This window comes from Oryctolagus cuniculus, chromosome 21 (assembly GCF_051225735.1).
Source record: "Oryctolagus cuniculus isolate XC-2025 breed Fujian yellow rabbit chromosome 21, ASM5122573v1, whole genome shotgun sequence".
NCBI classification, from domain to species: Eukaryota; Metazoa; Chordata; class Mammalia; order Lagomorpha; family Leporidae; genus Oryctolagus; species Oryctolagus cuniculus.
In genome coordinates this window covers 49,269,934-49,291,847 of record NC_142887.1, presented here as the reverse complement: position 1 = coordinate 49,291,847, position 21,914 = coordinate 49,269,934, and positions in this window count along the sequence as shown.

Genomic DNA, 21,914 nt, shown 5'->3' with positions numbered 1-21,914 from the left:
ATGATCCAACATGGGAAGTGAGATACACAGCAGAGCCATAGAATGGCAAATGTCCTAACAGCACTCTGGCCTCAGAATCAGCCCTTAAGGCATGCAGATCCAGCTGAAAAGCCCATGAGAGTATTTCAGGCATGGAAAGCCAAGACACTCTGGGGGGTAAAAAAAAAACCTAAATGAAAGATCTCCATGAGTGAGATGCCAGTGGAAAGAATGGGTCATCAAAGAAGGAGGTACCTTTCTCTGAAGGGAGGAGAGAACTTCCACTTTGACCATGGCCTTGTCTAAATATGATCAGAGTTGGTGAACTCAGGGGGCTTCCATAGCCTTGGCAGCTCATGACAAGAGCCTAGGGTGATTACTGATGCCATAAACAAGAGTGTCAATTTGTTAAGTCAACAACAGGAGTCACTGTGCACTTACTCCTCATGTAGGATCTTTGTCCTTAGTGTGCTGTACATTGAGATTTAATGCTATAACTAGTACTCAAACAGTATTTTTCACTTTATGCTTCTGTGTGGGAGCAAACTGTTGAAATCTTTACTTAATGTATGCTAAACTGATCTTCTGTATATAAAGAGAATCGAAAATGAATCTTGATGTGAATGGAAGGGGAGAGGGAGTGGATAAGGGGAGGGTTGTGGGTTGGAGGGACGTTATGGGGGGGAAGCCATTGTAATCCATATTCTGTACTTTGGAAATTTATATTCATTAAATAAAAGTTAAAAAATAAAAAAAAAAAGAAGTGAATCAACTGGGACTCAAACTGGCATCCATAAGGGATGATAACACTGCAGGCAACGGCTTAACCTGCTACACAGGTTTCAGGTCCCTGAAACCTTTATTTTCAACTGACAAATATTTGCATGTTTGTGAGCACAGTCTGAAGTTTTGATAGATGTGTTTTATCACATGTTTTATCACAGAATTATCAAATCAGGCTTTGAACATATCTATCACTTTATGTACTTTTTAAAAAAGCCACTCCTAGCAGTTTTGAAAAATTCAATACAGTTTAATCATCTGTCTTGTGCAGTAGGACAAAGAAACTAACCTTCTACTGAAAATTATATTTCCCTAGACCACTGTCTCTTCTTATCCCTACTCCCACTTCCACCCTGCACCATCTAATATATATTCTTGCCCATATACCTACATGATTTTTACTTCTACAAAATACACATATAAACAAACTCGTGTATTTGTCTTTCTGTGCCAGGCTTGCATCACTTATAATGCTCTCTGTGTTCATATATGTTATCCTAAGTGACATCATTTCCTCTTTTGTAAGAAGAGTAGAATTCATGTGTGTCACATTTTCACTCCATTCATCTGTTGGTGGAAATGGCAGTTTAATTAGGTTAGCTGGTTTTCTGGGCTTCTACTCTGTCTTCTGCATCTGGGGAAGCTCCCAGGTGATGGGGGTATAATTTTCCCCATTATTAGGTAGCTGAGGATATCGTGTAGCCTCCCAGCTAACCTTGTGATTTTCTAAGCCTCTGAGCTAAGGCTGAGGCTGCTTTCTGACTTTTTATTGTCTTGTTGGTCCATTGATGGGATGTGTCAATTTATTTCCCTATCAAGAACTTTACTAGATAATATGTAATGAATCTCTTTCAACCTATTCCAATCCCTTTCTAGCAAACCTTTCCTCATGATATAAACTTAAAGGTTAACATATCCTTTCTAGAAGAGGAAACCTGATTATTGGCCTCCAAAGATAACATCTCTTAATCCATGCAAGCAAGAAATGCTGAATTATTTTGAAAGATGTTTTTGAATGTGAAATAAAGTTAATGATTTTGAGATTACATTAACCAGGTTTTTCCATGTGAACCCTGTGTATAATCACTTATGTGCTCATAAATCAAAAGCAAAGGGAGATTTACACATTAAGAAGAGGAGAGGGGCCAGTGCCATGGCACACTAGGTTAATCTTCCACGTGTGGTGCTGGCATCCCATATGGGCACCCTTTCTAGCCCTGTTGCTCCTCTTCCAGTCCAGTTCTCTGCTGTAGCCTGGTAAAGCAGTGGAGGATGGCCCAAGTGCTTCATCCCTTGCATTCACGTGGGAGACTGGGAGGAAGCACCTGGCTCCTGGCTTAAGATTGGTGCAACTCCAGTCGTTGTGGCCATTTGGGGAGTGAACCAGTGGAAGGAAGACCTTTCTCTCTGTCTTTCTCTCTCTCACTGTCTGTAACTCTGCCTGTCAAATAAATGAATAAAATCTTTAAAAAAAGAGAGAGAGAATTTGATATCATTGTAAAGGCAAAGATGGGAGTGATGTGATCACATGTAATGGCAGATGTTACCAGAGCTGGAAGTGTCAAGGAACAGATTCCCACCTAGAGACTGAATGGAGCATAGTACTCACTATACTGCAATTTAACCCAGTCACAGTGATGTTGTATTTACATTCTCCAATACAGTGAAAGAACATATTTCTCTTGATTTAACCTGTAAGTCTGAGATCATGTCTTTCTTTTTAAAAAAATAAAGATTTGTTTTATTTATTTGAAAGAGTTACAGAGAGAGAGAGAGAGAGAGAGAGAGAGAGAGAGAAAGGTCTTCCATCCACTGGTTCACTCCCTGGATGGCTGCAATGGCCAGAGCTGAGCCAATACAAAGCCAGGAGCCAGGAGCCAGGAGCTTCTTCCCAGTCTCCCACATGGGTGCAGGGGCCCAAAGACTTGGGCCATCCTCTACTGCTTTCCCAGGCCATAGCAGAGAGCTAGATGGGAAGTGGTGTAGCTGGGACTAGAACCGGCACCCATATGGTATGCCGGCACTTCAGGCCAGGGCTTTAACCTGCTGCACCACAGCACTGGCTCTGAGATCATTTCATATAGAATAAGAAACCAGATATCCTTGCAACTTGAATCCATGATGTGGCAAAAGTTCTGTCTGGCAGATGAACTAAGTCTTAAATGGTAGCTATGAAAGGAGCGATCAGATCTTCTGGGAAATTTTACAGAAGTTCTACTTGGGTGAGCAACAGATTGTTCAGATTGTTCAGATAGCTTCTTGATCCAGATCTAAGTGTGATTCTTCACAGCATCTTCTTTTTTTTCCCTTTTTTTTAAGACTGATGTCATTTTTAAATCTTTTTTTAAAGATTCAAAGAGTTTGTTGGTGCCATGGCTCAATAGGTTAATCCTCCTCCTGTGGCACTGGCACCCCGGGTTGGTTCTAGTCCCAGTCGGGGTGCCAGATTCTGTCCCGGTTGCTCCTCTTTCAGTCCAGCTCTCTGCTGTGGCCTGGAAGTACAGTGGAGGATGGCCCAAGTCCTTGGGCCCTGCACCTGCATGGGAGACCAGAAGGAAGCACCTGGCTCCTGGCTGCAGATCAGTGCGGTGCACACCAGCTGTGGTGGCCACTGGGGGGTGAACTAATGGAAAAAGGAAGACCTTTATCTCTGTTTCTTTCTCACTGTCCACTCTACCTGTCAAAAGAAAAAAAGATTCAAAGAATTACACAGAAAGAGGAAAGGCAGAGAGAGAGAGAGAGAGAGAGAGAGAGAGAGGTCTTCCATCTGATGGTTCACTCCCCAATTGGCCGCAATGGCCAGAGCTGTGCAGATCCGAAGCCAGGAGCCAGGAGCTTCTTCCAGGTCTCCCATGTGGGTGCAGGGGTCCAAGGACTTGAGACATTTTCTATTGCACAGCATCTTCTTAACAATATGGGTTTGTGGTGTGCATTTAGGGGCCATTTCTTTTTCTTTTTATAAAAAAAAAATCTTTATTTTACTTATTTGAAAGAGTTTTATATATATATAAAAATTATATATATATATATATATATATATAGAGAGAGAGAGAGAGAGAGAGAGAGAGAAGGAGAAAGAGAGGGAGAGATCTTCCATCCAAATGGCCACTGCAGGGGCCAGAGTTGAGATGATCTGAAGCCAGGATCCAGGAGCTTCTTCCAAATCTCCCACTTGGGTACAGTAGCCCAAGGACTTGGGCCATCTTCTGCTGCATTCCCAGGCACATTAGCAGGGAGATGGCTCAGAAATGGAGCAGCTGGGACTCAAACCAGTGCCCATATTGGATACTGGCTCTGCAGGATCAGGCTTAAACCCATTGTGCCACAGTGCTGGCCCCTAGAGATCATTTCTTAAAACCAGATGGTGGTGTGTCTTTGCTTTTCCAATAGTTCTGATAATTAATGCCCCAAGCAATCACCTTCTGAACTCATTGTAAGTAATATTTTGTTACTTGCAAGCAATAATCCTGAGTGACACCATGAGAGTATCATTATTGTCTGAAATTCTCCAATCTCATTGAACTTTTTAGGTTTATCTAATTTCCATGTGGATCCTATCTTCCATTATGTTCAGAATTGGTCAGTTTGTCAGTTTGCTGTCTGATATTTGCAATCTATTGTGCTGGTTGATTGTGGTGAGGTTGAGGGCTTGAAGTTCTGTCTGTCCTTTTTTTTTTTTTTTTTTTGAAGGGGATGATGGTTTTCTGGATGGGCATTATATCATTGCCTATGTTGATCAAAGTAGGGGGTGTTGTGATCTGGGTTTGTGGAGGCTTCTTTTACCTAGTGAATTTGTAACTTCAAAATATTTACCTTGCTGGCACCATGGCTCACTAGGCTAATCCTCCACCTTGCGGCACCGGCACACCGGGTTCTAGTCCCAGTCGGGGCACCGGATTCTGTTCCGGTTGCCCCTCTTCCAAGCCAGCTCTCTGCTGTGGCCAGGGAGTGCAGTGGAGGATGGCCCAAGTGCTTGGGCCCTGCACCCACATGGGAGACCAGGATAAGCACCTGGCTCCTGCCATCGGATCAGAGCGGTGCACTGGCCGCAGTGCACCAGCCGCTGCGGCTATTGGAGGCTGAACCAATGGCAAAAGGAAGACCTTTCTCTCTGTCTCTCTCTCTCACTGTCCACTCTGCCTGTCAAGAAAAAAATTTACCTTAATTTTAATCCATTACTTATGGTTAGTGCCTCTCTGTCCACCTATATATATATATATATATATATATATATATTAGTATATTTGACTATAGAAAATTAAAACGTTGTTTAAGTAAAAAGTACCAAATAAATACATTTAATTTTCTTCTATTTTATTTTTACTAACTTTCCTAAGACCATAGGTAATACCTTGCTTCAATTTAGTGGAAGAACATGTAGGACTTTGATTTCAGTCACACTACTGGTTATCCCATAAAGTTTTGGAAAGAAAAATAGTTCAAAAGCTGTGAAAGTGGACTTAGATCTCATGCTGTAGAAACACAAAAGTCAAGCCAGGTCTTTTTTATTTTTCTGATTATATAATTTTAAATTAAATTTTAGAGTTCTATTTGGATCAAATCATGGACTTTTCAAAAACGTGAATATATAATTTATTCAGTTTTATAATTAATCTCCCCTAAATCTAGGTTTCTATAAATAATTTTTCATTTTTTTGTACCTCTTGCCTTTCTTCTCTCTATTTCTGGCTTTGGCTTTATAACTCCTGAATCCACCACTTTTAACGCCTGTATTCCTGATAACACATTGTGTGAGCTCTCTTGGTGGCTGCAGGTAAATCAGGCAGAAGTGGGGCTGTATTTCTTTTCCAGGGTCACCATATTATCATAAATAGGGTGTTTTAAGTTACAGACATTTAGTTTTCCTAGTTCTATACACTGGAAATCCAAGGTCAAGGGGCTTGCAGGCTTGGTTTCTCCTGAGGCCTCCTTCCCTGTTTTCCAACTCAGCTACCACATTGCTGTGTCTTCATGTGGTATGTTTCTTCTGTGCATGTCATCACAACATGTGTCCTTATAAGGACACAAGTCAGTTCAGACTAGGACCTCACATTTTTATATCATTTGACTTTACTAACCTCCTATAAGGCTCTTTCTCCAAATAAAGTCACATTGGGAGTTAAGGCTTTAAGATTTGAATTTTGGGGGAGAAACTTTTCAACTCACAACAGTGGAATAGAAACCAGTGGTCTGCTTCATCGACAGCCAGCTCACAGGTGGTGTTTGAAATGATGGCTGGGGATCCTCATTGTATTTTCAGTGCTATCTCTCTAATATGGGCACATGCGCTCTCTCTCTCTCTCTCTCTCACACACACACACACACACACCACACATCTGTGTACACATATACAACTAAAATAGGAATATCTTGGTGTTGTGTACTGTAGGCAGCCTTTGGACAAATCAAGGCCAGTCTTGGCTTGTGGAGTTCTTGGGATAAGAAAGTCACAGACTCCCATCCTGAAGGAGGATGTTAATCAAGAATACTCTGTTAAAATTATCTGTGTTACCAGAGCCCTGATAAGTTGCTTATATATGTTGTTATCCTTTGTGCTCCTTTGTGCTGGTTTTGTTTAAATACCACCGAGACATTGGAATAAATGAACCTTGATCTGCCTTGTCATTCTCTTCGCCCTTGTCCCTCTTTTAGGTCCCTCACTCTACCTTAGGTTTCATTCGACTGGTGCAGCTGGCCTGCACAAGTGGTGCCCAAACAGGGACCTGAGTATGAGGGAAATGAAGTGAGGATCACCCACCCCAACAAGAAAAAGACTGCAGCAATAACAGAATAATGAAAGGAAGACAATAAGTACCCAATACTGCTTGCCTCTGGATCAGGTGTGTAAGGGGAAATTATGGGACAAGAACAAAGTAAACAGGCCATGATAAAGGCAATAAAGACTCCATTACAGGCACAGGGGATAGGGTTAAAAAAAAGTGAGCCATAGAACAGTTCACTGATGCCATAGGAATAGTCAGTCCTTGGTTTGCAGAAGAAGGAGTCCTGGATGAGCAACAATGGGATTTGCTCAGAAAAGACTTAAATGCGCATTTAAGAAACAAAGCAAGCCATGATAAAGGCTGTAAAAACAAGGTAAGCAAGCCGTAAAGGCTGTAAAAACTTTATTGCAGATGCAGGAAATAGGGTTAAAGAAACAAACCATAGAGCAATTTATCAGTGCTGTTGAAAAGTTAGTCCTTGGTTTGCTAAAGATGGTGTTGTGAATGAAAATGTAACTACTTACTCTGGGAGTGGAAAATATAAATCAGTGTACACTGGACACCCCCCACTCTACATTTAAATATTTCAGTTGAAGTAAATGTTACCTTTGTAAAGTTAATATTACTATGTGAAATGAGGAATTGTGGTGATAAAGTGTCTGGACTACTCATTCTGTTTTTGTATTATGTACTAGCTCTGCCCCTATTGTTGATAGGAATGCTTGGGCAGATTATGCTTGGTTTGCTTTACAAAAAGAATGTAAATCAAAATATGCCACAAATGGTTAAGGTTCCATGAAACTACAAGAATGTAACAATTACAGATAAGAAGAGGCTACTATCATTATGGCTAAATGGTTACCCACCGTGTTCCATCCACTGAAAAATTTGTTGTCTTATCAAAAAGAAATGTTGCAAAAACTTAATGAAACACAAAATCACTAGTTTTAGAGTAATGCAAAATGTTAACGCATTCGTTAATTGGACTGTGTGCACCTCAACATGTTTGTTTAGCAAGTAACAATGCCTCAGATCTCCATGCCATGGGATTGTCTTGCCCATCCTCAGGCTGTCTGCAGCAGCTTGGGTTGTTATATTGGAACGGTGATGTTTTTTATGTCCTGACATGGGTGCCCAAGAGGCTAATTCCCCCTCAGATATGTTTCAATTTATCCTTAAAATTTGTTGAATATTATTGTGTTTGATTACTGGATGTATACTTGTATAAAAAATTTGTATTGTATTCTCTTTTTTTTTTTTTTGACAGGCAGAGTGGACAGTGAGAGAGAGAGACAGAGAGAAAGGTCCTCCTTTTGCCATTGGTTCACCCTCCAATGGCCGCCGTGGCTGGCGCGCTACGGCCAGCACACCACGCCGATCCGAAGGCAGGAGCCAGGTGCCTACCCTGGTCTCCCATGGGGTGCAGGGACCAAGCACTTGGGCCATCCTCCACTGCACTCCCTGGCCACAGCAGAGAGCTGGCCTGGAAGAGGGGCAACCAGGACAGAATCCAGAGCCCCGACCGGGACTAGAACCCGGTGTACCAGTGCCACAAGGCAGAGGATTAGCCTATTGAGCCACAGTGCCAGCCTGTATTGTATTCTTATGATGCAACGAGCCCATGTTATTTATGCCTACACCTCAATGCAACCCTAGAGCAAAATGTAAGGACAGATTTTGGAAATGGAGAGGCTTGTATCTAGGTTTGGCTCTGATAAACAATAACTTGTCTGCCAGATAACCTTCTCATGCTCCTTGGGAGCCTGGCCAGTTCCCAGGGAGGAGGATAAAGGAATGTTTCTAATAAACAGGTGGGCATGCTTCGTGTCTTGGCTCTCTGGCCAAGATCTGGGATGGGATGCACTGCTTGCCTAAAATCTTGGCAATGAGCCACCCTTGTCCTTGGGGGCTTTAAGAGGGAGCCAGAGCAAGCCTCTGCTGCTGCTGTTTCATCCCAGGGGAACACATAGTCAAGCTAAACGTTAAACATGCCCATGATGATTATTAATGATGTATAATTCTCAGTATGGATCCTTTTCTGGTGCTGTGTAAAGATTACCTAGTGATGACCACAGTATTGTAGATTCTACAAAACATAAGTACAACATGAACATGGATTGATTGGCTACTGTGGCTGAGGTGTTCTGTGATAGTCTCTTTGATGAGGAATTAGCAAAATGTATTCATTTAAAAAGAGACATTCAGGACCTGCCACTCTGCTTGGTATGTCATTACAAAAATCAACAAGGAGGGTTATGCCCAATAAATGAGGGTGCTATAAATGTGGGCAGTAGGGACATGTGTGAAAAAATTGTCCGAAAGTTAAAGATCAAAATAAGACTTCTGGGATTTGTCCCTGGTGCAAAAGGGGAAGGCATAGGGCCAATGAATGTCACTCCAAAACTGATTAAAAAAAATGTAATTCATTAAAAGAACAAAGCTCAAAAAACTAGAAGCAGGGCTGGCCCCAGGCCCCATCCCAACAAAACCAACAAATTTTAGGGGCCATGATATTTGTTCCTCAACAGAACACCCTAAGTCCAAAAATTTCCCTCCACAGAGCCTCAGAGGGTAGTGCAGGACTGGACCTCAGTGTCACCTCCTATACAGTATTGACCCCTGAGATGGGCCTGCAAGCCCTCTCTACTGGGATTTTTGGTCCTTTGCCAACTGGGTTTTTGGTCTCCTACTGGGCAGAAGTAGTACAACTATGAAAGGGTTACAGGTTTTTCCTGGAGTTATAGACTCTGACTTTACTGGTGAAATAAAAATTATAGCTCAAGCCAATAATGTAATTGTAACTTTAACTCCAGGAGAACGCATTGCTCAATTGATTCTGCTCCCCTTGTCTTCAATTAGTAAGTCTTTTTTAAATAAAAGAGATAATAAAGGTTTTGGATCTTTTGATGCTTATTGGATACAACCCGTAACTAGGGACTGACCCAAATTTTCCTTAAAATTAAATAGAAAATTATTCAAGGGTCTTTTAGATACTGGAGCTGATGTTTCCATTATTTCAGCAGCAAACTGGCCCACAAATTGGAAAAAGGAAATTACCATGACTCAATTATGATGTATTGGTCAGAGTCAGGGACTAGAACAAAGTTCAGAGTTGTTACAATGGAAAGATAAAACAGGCAATACAGACACATTGTAATCATATATTCTAGGAGGACTGCCTATTAACCTATGGGGGCAGAGTGTTTTAACACAAAATGGGGGCTTTAATGTGTAGTCCAAATGAAGTTGTTACCACTAATATGCTTCAATAGGGTCATTTGCCAGGTAAGGGTCTAGGTAAACAACAGGCATTACATCTTTTATTACTTTAACTGTTAATCATGACTGGAAAGGCTTAGGTTTCACTAGATGGCCACTGATCAACCTGTGCCCCATGCGGAAAAAATAAAATAGAAATCAGATGATCCCATGTGGGTGGATCAATATCCTTTACTGCATGAAAAGATAAAAACTACACAGATATTAGTGGAAGAACAATTAATAGCAGGATATATAGTTTCCTCTTATTCTCCTTGGAATAGTCCTATTTTTGTTATCAAAAAGAATCTGAAAGATGGCGGTTGCTTCAGGACCTTAGGGCTGTTAATGCTACTATGGAAATTATGGGGGCTTTGCAACCAGGTCTACCATTGCCTACTGCAATTCCAAAAAAAAAAAAAAAAAAACCTCTTATTTTGCAATAATAGATTCAAAAGACTGTTTTTATACTATCCCTTTATATCCAGAAGATTGGCCCCAATTTGCTTTCACTGTTCCATCAGTAAATTTTAAAGAACCTATGAAAAGATACCAATGGAGGGTCTTACCTCAAGGAATGGCTAATAGCCCTACTTTGTGCCAACAATTCGTTGATGTTGCCTTCAAAAAATTCACAAAATATATAGCAATTTATATATTATACACTGTATGGATGATATTTTGATAGCTGGACCCGAGGTATTTTTGGTGATGCAATGTCTGATGGTAATGAAAGAGCAGTTATCTGCTTTTGGTCTTATCATGTCCCTGAGAAAATGCAACTTCAATATCCTTATCAATATCTAGTCTTCCAAGTGTACCCACGAAAAAATACTTCCACAGAAAGCCACCTCACAACAGGAGGCCTTAAACCTTTGTTTGATATCCTAAAGGGAGATAGTTCCTCTACCTCTCAATGAGTGCTTACTCGCGCAGCATGGCTGGCCTTGGAAAAGGCACAACAAGCCTTATCTCAGAGCTTTGTTTTTTATATTGATTATAATCAACCTTTAATTCTTATTATTTTGATTACAGATTATTTACCCACTGCTCTGTTGCAGCAAAAGGCTCCTTTACTTTGGATATATTATAGGCTACTCCTAAAAAGAATGTTGTACCATATTACAATGCAATAGCTGAGATTATAGCTAAAGGGAGACTAGAATGTAGAAAGATATTTGGAATAGAGATGACATGTATATGTCAACCATATACTAACGAACAGCTAATATGGCTCCTGTCTTTTACTGAAGACTGGCCTCTTGCATTAGCTTCTTTTTCAGGACAAGTTCATAATAACTATCCAGCAGATAAAATAATACAATTTTTATGACAACATCCCTGTGTATTCCCACAAAATACAAACTTTCAACCCTTAAAAAATGCTGCCTTGATATTTACTGATGGTTTTAACACTGGTCAAGCTTCTGTAGTTCATGATGGCTACTGTAGTTATTAATACCCCTTTTTCATCTCCACAGCTAGTTGAATTAGCTGCTGTCTTGCATTGCAGTCTACTTTGGATGTAGCGATTAACACATACACTGATAGTAAATATGTGTTCCTATTGGTGCCTCATTAGAAACTTGTTCATTCTTTCCTAAATCCTCTGCTACTTCTCCTTTGTTTTCTCACATTTGCACTGTCATTTGACAGCATACCTGCCCTTTCTTTATCGTTCATATTGGAGCACATTCCAATCTTCCTGGACCTTTGGTAGAAGGTAATCATTTGGCAGATTCTGCTCTGTGTGTATATTCTATTGAAACAGCAACAAAAGATCATGATTCACATCATTTAAATACTCATACACTACATTTAAAACATAAAATTACTAGAGAACAAGCTCAACAAATTGTAAAATCCTGCTCTACTTGCTCTATTCAGTTACCAGTACCTCATTATGGAATTAATCCTTGCAGTTTATTCCCCAATCAACTATGGCAAATGAATATCACCCACTTCCTGGAATTCAGTAAACAAAAATATATACATGTGTCTATGAATACCTGTTCTGGATTAATTTTGCTTCCTTACATACAGGTGAAGTTACAAAACATGTTATTGCTCATTGCTTGCAAGTTTTTACTTCCCTAGGAACTCCAAAACAAATCAAAATGGATAATGGACCTGCTTATATTTTTGCCCCATGTTGGGTGCCAATAAAATAAAAAAGGGGGAGTTTGGGGTTTCTGCCCATTCTCCTAACAAATGGTTCTCACATGCTTTATTCATTTTAAATTTTCTCACATTGGATAAAGATGGTTATTCTGCAGCTGATCGACACTGGCATCCACAAACAGCTACGAAAAGAGCAATGGTAAAATGGAGGGATCCTATCACCAATCAATGGAATAGACCTGATCTGGTAGTAGTATGGGACATGGGCTCCTAAAGGATGGGTATTTTTATGCAACCAATTTGCTTTTACATCGTTAGCCCCTGATGATTTTCACAACTGCTTGTTGGGCTGTGTGGCCCCAGTGCTAACATCTGTATTTCCAAAGACATGACAGCGACACTCATTACCTGAGAACTGTGATGATACTGTCATCTTAACTGGAGACCTGCCTTTACCATAGCTATATAGCTAGTGGGAGTTCCTGGATTGGTTTATGGAAATAATCGTGGACTACAAAGGCTTACATGTCTGGTGACCAAAACAATCAATCTTACTGCTACTGCACTATCCAATATAGCTGAAGAATTGGATCAAGTTCACTCAGGAGTACTCTTAAACTGAGCAGCTATTGATTACTTGCTGTTAAAAGATCATATAAGCTGTGAATCTGTGCCTGGGGGATGTTGTTTTAACATTACTAACAATATGCCATATATAGAGTCTGTTATTGATAAACTCAAAAATGAAATGCAACACATGTTTATTACTAACCCCCTAACATTTGGAGGGTTTCAATGGATTCATTGGTTATTAATGTTGGCTGGACTGCAACTGCTTTTCCTATTTTGTATGGGATGTTTTCCATGTGTTCTGCAATTTATGCTAACTTTGCTACAATCTGTATGAACTGAGGTTCATCATTTAAAGCTTTGTACAAAACCTCTTTTATAATAAAAATAATTGATATTTGGCTGTATATTTCATCTCTCACCTCATGTTAAACTGGAATGGTCCTCAAAGATGGGTAAGAAACTCAGCATCCTGTACCAACCTAAGGCAGGGCTCTAGGCCAAGCTGCCAGAGTTACCAATGATGGGTAAGGACAGAGATGACTGAGGGCAACCTAAGACAGAGGCCATTCTCAATAAAATCAAAAAGGGGGAGATATAGGCAGCCTTTGGACAAATCAAGGCCACTCTTGGCTCCCATCCCGAAGGAGGATGTTAATCAAGAACACTCTGTTAAAATTATCTGTGTTACCAGAGCCCTGATAAGTTGCTTATATATGTTGTAATCCTTTGTGCTTCTTTGTGCTGGTTATGTATAAATACCACTGAGATATTGGAATAAATGAGCCTTGATCTGCCTTGTTGTGTTGGCTCCATTCTCTTTGCCCTTGTCCCTCTTTTAGGTCCCTCTCTCCCATAGGTTCCGTTCGATTGGTGTGGCTGGCCCGCACAGTGTACAGGTAAAATCAATACAGTAACTCATAAGATGGATTACTAGAAAACATTAAAACTGAAGAGAAATAGAGAAATGATTAAAAATCTGCAGTTACGTAAGGGCATTATGATATCTACCTTTTATAACTCCTAAAAAATAAATACCATTGTATAAGAACCCTAAAAAAACCTACACCTGGAGGGCCAAAACTGTGGTGTAGTAGGTTAAGCATCTGCCTGCAATGCTGGTACCACATATGGGTGCTGGTTTGAGTCCTAGCTATTTGACGTCCAATCCAGTTCCCAGCTGATGACCTGGGAAAGCAGTGGAAGATGGCCCAAGTCCTTGGGCTTCTACACCTGTGTGGGTGATGCGGAACTATCTCTTGTCTCCTGGCTTTGGGTCAGCACAACTCTGGCCATTATGGCCATTTGGGGGGTGAATCAGCAGAGGAAGACCTCTCTCTCTGTATTTCTCTCTCTCTATCTGCAACTATGCCTCTCAAGTAAATAAATAAATCTTTACAAAGAAAAATGTACTTACAGGAACACAGTGTACATGATGGATATTTCTTAAAGATGTAGCAAATTTTAAATCATGGATGCTATAAACTATCAATTAATATTATATGACAAATAGGAAGGATGCATTATATGCAAATATAAATATATTACTTTAGCAAATTTTTTTATTAGTCCTTCCTTTTAGCTCCTCTGCCTTATCTGCTAAATTAACTGCATGATGGATCACTGGATTTTAAAATTCCTGACATCTTTTACATAATATGAAATAGTTTTCTAGTTTATTCTCAGGTATTTTCAGCATGTGCCCTAATTTCCTCTATTTAATGAACTAGAAGATGATTGCTACACAATTTAAAATAAAAATGTCAAATTATGATAAGTGTCACTTTAGCTTCTTGAGGGTCTCCAAACCACGTCAATTATAATAAGAGTCACTCACAGGAGACTGACAACTGATTGAGTTTAATTGTTTTTAGTAACTGATGTATCATTAAAATACAGCAATTAAAACATAATTTACAGGATATTGAGCATTCTAACTATAAAATAGAATGATTTTTTTTTTTTTTTTTTTTTTTTTTTTTTTTTTGACAGGCAGAGTGGACAGTGAGAGAGAGAGACAGAGAGAGAAAGGTCTTCCTTTTGCCGCTGGTTCACCCTCCAATGGCCGCCGCTGCAGCCGGCGCACCGCGCTGATCCTGGCAGGAGCCAGGAGCCAGGTGCTTTTCCTGGTCTCCCATGGGGTGCAGGGCCCAAGCACCTGGGCCATCCTCCACTGCACTCCCTGGCCATAGCAGAGAGCTGGCCTGGAAGAGGGGCAACCGGGACAGAATCCGGCGCCCCAACCGGGACTAGAACCCGGTGTGCCGGCGCCGCAAGGTGGAGGATTAGCCTATTGAGCCACGGCGCCGGCTTATAAAATAGAATGATTTTTGGAGAGACTTCTGGCATGACAATGAATAGCTCTATAGATCTCCATTCTATTGAAAATTACTTTAAAACAAAATATAAAGCCAACCATGTAATGCTGTGTAAATGGTCTCGAGGACATTCAACAATAAAAAAACATTAGTGAAGACAATTTACTAAGCTTCAGTAAGAACTGAAGATTCAGTGGTATTTTAATGCAAACCTGCTCTCCCACCCATTTCCTATCTCAGTGAATTGGAAACTTCAGACATGTGCAGTCAAGACCATGGGTTCTGTCTCCTGCCAGTTGGCTGGCTAATATTCTGGATGTCACAATGAAAGAGATGAGGATGTGAGGAGTTACACAGGCTTATAACATATTATTAGTTGGAAGGCTGTTATGCCTATTTGGAAGGCACTTAGGCCAATTAACTGCACTTAGCTTTACCAAAGCTAGACAAGATAGTAATACCCACCTTCTGATATAGCTGTTATTTTGACCCTCCCCTGATTGGTTAAGTCTGGGTCAGATTTTCAGAAAGAGGCCAATCGGAGAGAGCCACTTCATGTTTATAAAGGGAAGACACTGGTAAGCTTCTTTGGCATCTCCTCCCTTGGAGCCCGCCCCTTGACTGCTGAGGCAGGAGGTGCTGGCTATCAATAAATCTCACTTTGCTCACTGTCCCTGTTTGCATACAAATTCTTTGACATGAGATGAGAGCTGAGATAACCCTTGTCCTCATTCCCCCACAATACCTTGATGTCATGACTCAGGTTTAACTCAAATCCAACTCTGATCAGCCTCACATCATCGCACCAGATGGATGAGCAAGTGACTGCTTATGCCTCTGTTTTTCACAGAGCTTCACTGTCCCTCATAGCAACCCTCTCTCTCTTAAGAACACCAGTTCCCTGTCAGCCAGTTAAAATCAGTTAGTGCAGCTGCCAGTCTTAAGACTCAGGGGCCAGGCTTGCTGACTAAGGCTGTATTAATTGCTTAGAGCTGAGACTGCTCTAATCTCTACTATGTGGATCTGTCCTTTGTGAGGGACTAGGAAATGACTTGAAATGACTGATGGATCCTGGCAAAAGACACCCAGATGACCAGAACTCATTCTAGTATGGAACACAGAAGACCAATGAGACTTCACTCAGCCTAAATGAGCTCTACTTGAGGCCCCTGACCTAAGTGTTTCAATTGGTTAAAAAAAAAGGATGGCTTTAGGAGTATTGACTCAAATTAGAGAACCAGCTCAACAATCTGTGGGATATCTTAGTGAGGAGCTTGATCTAGTGGCCAAGGGATTACCGACCTGCCTCTCAGCAGTGGCTACAATCACCCTCCTGACTCCTAAAGCCATGAAACTTACCCTGGCTCAGGACTTAATAGAATATATGCCCCATAATGTAACTGGATTGCTGACCTCAAAAGGAAGCTTCTGGTTAACAGATAACCATCTCGGAGCCAGCACTGTGGTGTAGCAGGTAAAAATCATCATTTTCAGTGCCAGCATCCCATATGGGCACTGGTCCAAGTCTTGGCTGCTCCACTTTCTGTCCAGCTCTCTGCTATGGAAAACAGTATAAGATGGCCCAAGTCCTTGGGCTACTGCACCCACATGAAAGGCCTGGAGGAAACTCCTGGCTCCTGGCCTTGGATTGGCTCAGTTCCAGCTGTTGCAGCCAACTGAGGAGTGAACCAGCAGATGGAAGACCTCTCTCTCTCTCTCTGCATCTCTGTAACACTGCCTTTCAAATAAAATAAACAAATCTTTAAAAAAGCAGATAACTCTTGAAATACCAGACATTATTACTAGAGGGTCCTGCAGTTTGGATCAAGACATGCTCCTCTCTTAATCCTGCCACTTTTCTTTGAGAGGTAATGAAAGTCCCAGGCAAGTTTGTGAACAGGTAGTCTTGCAGACATAGGCAGCCAGAGATCTTAAGGAAACTTCCCTAGAAAATCCAGACTAGGTCCTCTTCTCAGATGGGAGTTCCTTTATGGAACATGGAACCTGCTGACTAGTAAAGGGCTCAGGCCATGATACTAGGGACTTCTAGATTGACCCTCAGAGGACTGATCTCCTGTTATTCCCCAATGACGTCCCCTTTCAGCATGAAGCAGCCAGAACGGTCATCACCCCACACTACTTTCATCAGTTAGGTCCCATTTTTCTGAGGAGGGAAGGAAAGAGATGAGGATGTGAGGAGCTGGATGGGCTAATTGGCAGTTAGGCCGCTTGGAAGGAAGTTAGGTCAGTTATCTATGATTAGTTTTTTTTTTTTTTTTTGACAGGCAGAGTGGACAGTGAGAAAGAGAGACAGAGAGAAAGGTCTTCCTTTGCTGTTGGTTAACCCTCCAATGGCCGCCACAGCTGGCGTGCTGCGGCCGGTGCACCACGCTGATCCAAAGCCAGGAGCCAGGTGCTTCTCCTGGTCTCCCATGGGGTGCAGGGCCCAAGCACTTGGGCCATCCTCCACTGCACTCCTGGGCCACAGCAGAGAGCTGGCCTGGAAGAGGGACAACTGGGACAGAATCTGGCGCTCTGACCAGGACTAGAACCCGGTGTGCCGGCGCTGCAGGTGGAGGATTAGCCTATTGGCCCATGGTGCCAGCCTGTGATTAGTTTTTTAGGATTTATTTATTTATTTGAAAGTCAGTGCTACTCAGAGAGAAAGAGAGAAAAAGAGAGAGAGAAAGAGAGAGAGAGAGAGAGAAAGAGAGAGAGAGGTCTTCCATCCGATGGTTCACTTCCCAGTTGGCTGCAATGGCTGGAGCTGTGTCAATCTGAACTCAGGAGGCAGGAGCTTCTTCTGGGTCTCCCACATGGGTGCAGGGGCTCAAGGACTTGGGCCATCTTCCACTGTTTTCCCAGGCCATAGCAGAGAGCTGGATTGGAAGTAGAACAGCTGGATCTCAAATCAGCATCCATATGGGATGTCGGCACTTCAGGCCGGGGTGTTAAGCCGCTGTGCCACAGGACTGGCCCCCTGCAATTAGTTTTTATCAAAGTTAGGATTGTAATCCCCACCTTCTGATTAGTTGTTATTCTGCTCCTCCTCAATTGCATTTGATTTTCAGAAATCTGGATTTGATTTTCAGAAAGGGGCCAATCAGAGAGAGCCACTTCATGTTTAAAAAGGGCAGACACTGACAAGCTTCTTTGGCAACTTCTCCCTTAGAGGCTCCCTCCTGACTGCTGAGGCAGGAGGTTTCTCACCTTCAACAAATCTCACTTTGCTCATTGTCCCTGTCTGCAGTGGAAAGTCTTCAATGTGAAACAGGAACTGAGATCACCCTGTTCCTCATGCTGCCACAACAGTAATACAGCCCCATTTCTCCTCCTTTCCCTGTTATCTGTCACTAGTCCTATGCTCTGGTGAATACACCTCAAAGGTGGGTCTCAGACCCCTTTTGTGGATGTAGGCACTACACTGGGCATGAACACTTTCATTTCATCATCTGTCACATTCAACACCCACAGCTGGAAAATCAACCATAATAATGATTATGGGCTAGGACTATGGTGAATACTTATTTAAAAACATTTTATTGTAATAAAATACATAAACATTGGACAGTCTAAATGTACATTTTAATAGCATTAATATTTTTTGCATTAATGTTCAGCTATCAATGCTATCCATCTGTAGAGTTTTCTTTTCTTTCTCAGGTGAAACTTTGTGTTCATCAAATGCCATTCCCTTTGGAAATGGAGTAGGATTAGATAAAGTCACCAGAGTAGGTCCCTCATGATTGGATACTGATGACTTATACAGATTTAGAGAGACCAAGAGTCATGTATGTTCCCTGTCTCTTGCTATGTGATGGCCCCTGCTGCCTCTGGACTGTGCCAATGATAAGACCATCATCAAATGCAGTCCTTCACCCTTCAATAAGAACTGTGAGCCAAAACAAACCTACTCTTTTTATAACTTTCCAAGTCTGTGAAATTATATTATTTGTAGCAGAAAAGAAACTAACACATTTGTATACACCACACATTGTTTTTATCTTCATCCTTCTGTGAAAGCTGGGGTTGCTTTCTCCTTTTTCCTTTTTTTTTTAGCTTTTATTTAATGAATATAAATTTCCAAAGTACAGCTTATGGATTACAATGGCTTCCCCCCCCATAACTTCCCTCCCACCTGCAATCCTCCCCCTTCCCTCTCCCTCCCCCCTTCCATTCACATCAAGATTCATTTTCAATTCTCTTTATATACAGATCAGTTTAGCATATATTAAGTGAATATTTCAACAGTTTGCACCCAAATAGAAACACAAAGTGAAAAATACTGTTTGAGTACTGGTTATAGCATTAAATCACAATGTACAGCACATTAAGGACAGAGATCCCACATGAGGAGTAAGTGCACAGTGACTCCTGTTGTTGACTTAACAAATTGACACTCTTGTTTATGGCATCAGCAATCACCCTAGGCTCTTGTCATGAATCACCAAGGCTATGGAAGCCTTTTGAGTTCACCGACTCTGATCATATTTAGACAAGGTCGTAGTCAAAGTGGAAGTTCTCTCCTCCCTTCAGAGAAAGGTACCTCCTTCTTTGATAACCTGTCTTTTTCTTTTTTTTTTTTTATTTTTTGACAGGTGCTGAAATGTTTTGCTAGTATGAGCTGAGCCAACATCAATTTTTTTTTTATTTTTTGACAGGCAGAGTGGACAGTGAGAGAGAGAGACAGAGAGAAAGGTCTTCCTTTGCCATTGGTTCACCCTCCAATGGCTGCTGCGGCCAGCGTGCTGTGGCCGGCGCACCGCGCTGATCCGATGGCAGGAGCCAGGAGCCAGGTGCTTTTCCTGGTCTCCCATGGGGTGCAGGGCCCAAGCACCTGGGCCATCCTCCACTGCACTCCCTGGCCACAGCAGAGAGCTGGCCTGGAAGAGGGGCAACCGGGACAGAATCCGGTGCCCCAACCAGGACTAGAACCCGGTGTGCTGGCGCTGCTAGGTGGAGGATTAGCCTAGTGAGCCGCGGCGCCGGCCGATAACCTGTCTTTTTCACTGGGATCTCATTCGCAGAGATCTTTCATGTAGGGTTTTTTGTTTGTTTGTTTGTTTGTTTGTTTTGTTTTTTTGCCAGAGATCCTTCATGTAGGATATTTTTGCCACAGTGTCTTTGCTTTCCATGCCTGCATTGCTCTCATGGGCTTTCCAGCCACACCCAAATGCCTTAAGGGCTGACTCTGAGGTCAGAGTGGTGAAAATGAAATTTGGACTCTCTCTCTCTCTCTCTCCCCCTTCCAAATAAAGAAATACAATGTTTTAAAAAAATGCAATTTGATGTACATGGTTTCAATTTGATGTACTTGCTTTGTATATTTTTCTTTGATTGATTATACATCAATATTTATAAAATGAATGATTGCCAACCCCAATGTCTCAAAAATTTTTCCCTATATTTTTTCTTAACATTTTAAATTCAAAGTTAAACTTTGAGATCACAACAGAGAATTTGAGGTGATCATTATTTATCTCAAGACAGATAGTCAACTTTAGCATGGTTCCAGTTAGGTGCTATCCTTTCCCCTAGTGAATTTTATAGCATTCCAAATATGTCAAATTGTGTTGGACTAATTGCTAATGTCAGCCCACATTCAAAGTACATTAGTTGCTACCTCACAGGTGAAATAGGGAAAAATTTGGCCACCACTTATCTACCACAAACATCATTGTCATGATACATTTTGTTCAGCACAAATTCCAATTTAATCGTGTAATTTCTTTTTTTTAATTTTTAAAAGATTTTATTCATTTATTTGAAATCAGAGTTACACAAAGAGAGAAGAATAGTTAGAGAGAGAGAGAGGGAGAAAGAGAGAGGTCTTCCATCTGCTAGTTCATTCCCCAATTGGCCGCAATGGCTGGAGCTGCACCGATCTGAAGCCAGGAGCTTCCTCTGGGTCTTCTAAGTGGATATAGGGGCCCAAGGACTTTGGCCATCTTCTAATACTTTCCCAAGCTATAGCAGACAGCGGGGAGCTGCAATGGAAGTGGAGCAGCTGGGACTCAAACTGGCACCTATATGGGATGCTGGCACTGCATGCAGTGGTTTTACCCACTCTGACACAGCGCTGGCCTCTAACCTTGTAATTTCTTCCATCACTCGCAGATTAGTATAATACTTGAATTTTAGTATTGGAAGAATCTTCTCTTCTTTCTTATTGACTTATAACTTAATTTCATTGCACTCACTAGTAAAATTTTAAGCTTTTATGCTTGATGCTTAATTTTTGGTTAAGTATATATACTATCTTGCTGAGGGTTCCAAAGAGTGCTCTATAATATTAGCTTAATCAATACATTGTAATTAATGTTTAGATTTGACTGAGTTTTTACTCATTTCATCAATTCCTAAAGGAGTATTAATTGTCTAATATTAAGTGTTGATGACTTTTAAAAATATTTATTTAAAAATATTTATAGGTAGAGGAGGGAAGAGAGAGAGAGAGAGAGAAAGAGAGAGAGAGAGAGATATCTTTCATTTAGTGGTTCATCATTCCCCAGATAGGCACAATGGCTGAGGCAGGCCAACATATAGCCAGGAACCAGAAGCTTTATCCAGGTATCCCATGTGGGTGTAGAGGCCCAAGCCATTGGACTATTTTCTGTTGCTTTTCCCAGGCCATTATCAGGGAGTTGGATTGAAAATGGAGAAGCTGGGATACAAACTGGTGTCCACATAAGATGCTAGCATCACAAGTGGCAGCTTTACCCACCATCCAAAATGCTGGCCCCGTGGATTACTTTTTCCTTATTTACTTATATGGATTTTGTTTCATGTCATTTAAGGCTTCATTTTTAGGTACAGTAACATCTATAATTGTTTTGTCATCCTGATATATGATACATTTATTAATATAAATTCTCTTTTAACATACTTGATGTATTTCACATTGAAGTTTTTTCTCTTACTAAGATATCCATTTGAGTTTTTATGATCAGAATTTGCATAGTGTATCCTTCTAAAATTTGTATTTATTTGAGAACATAGAGAGAATACACAGAGAGGAAGAGACCCCATCCATTGGTTTATTTCCCAAATACCCACAATGGCTAAGAGTGGGCTGATTCCAAGTGAGGAGCAAGAAATTCAATCCAGGTCTCCTACATGGGTGTCAGGCAAGTTTTCTACAAATATTTCACTAGATAGGCCT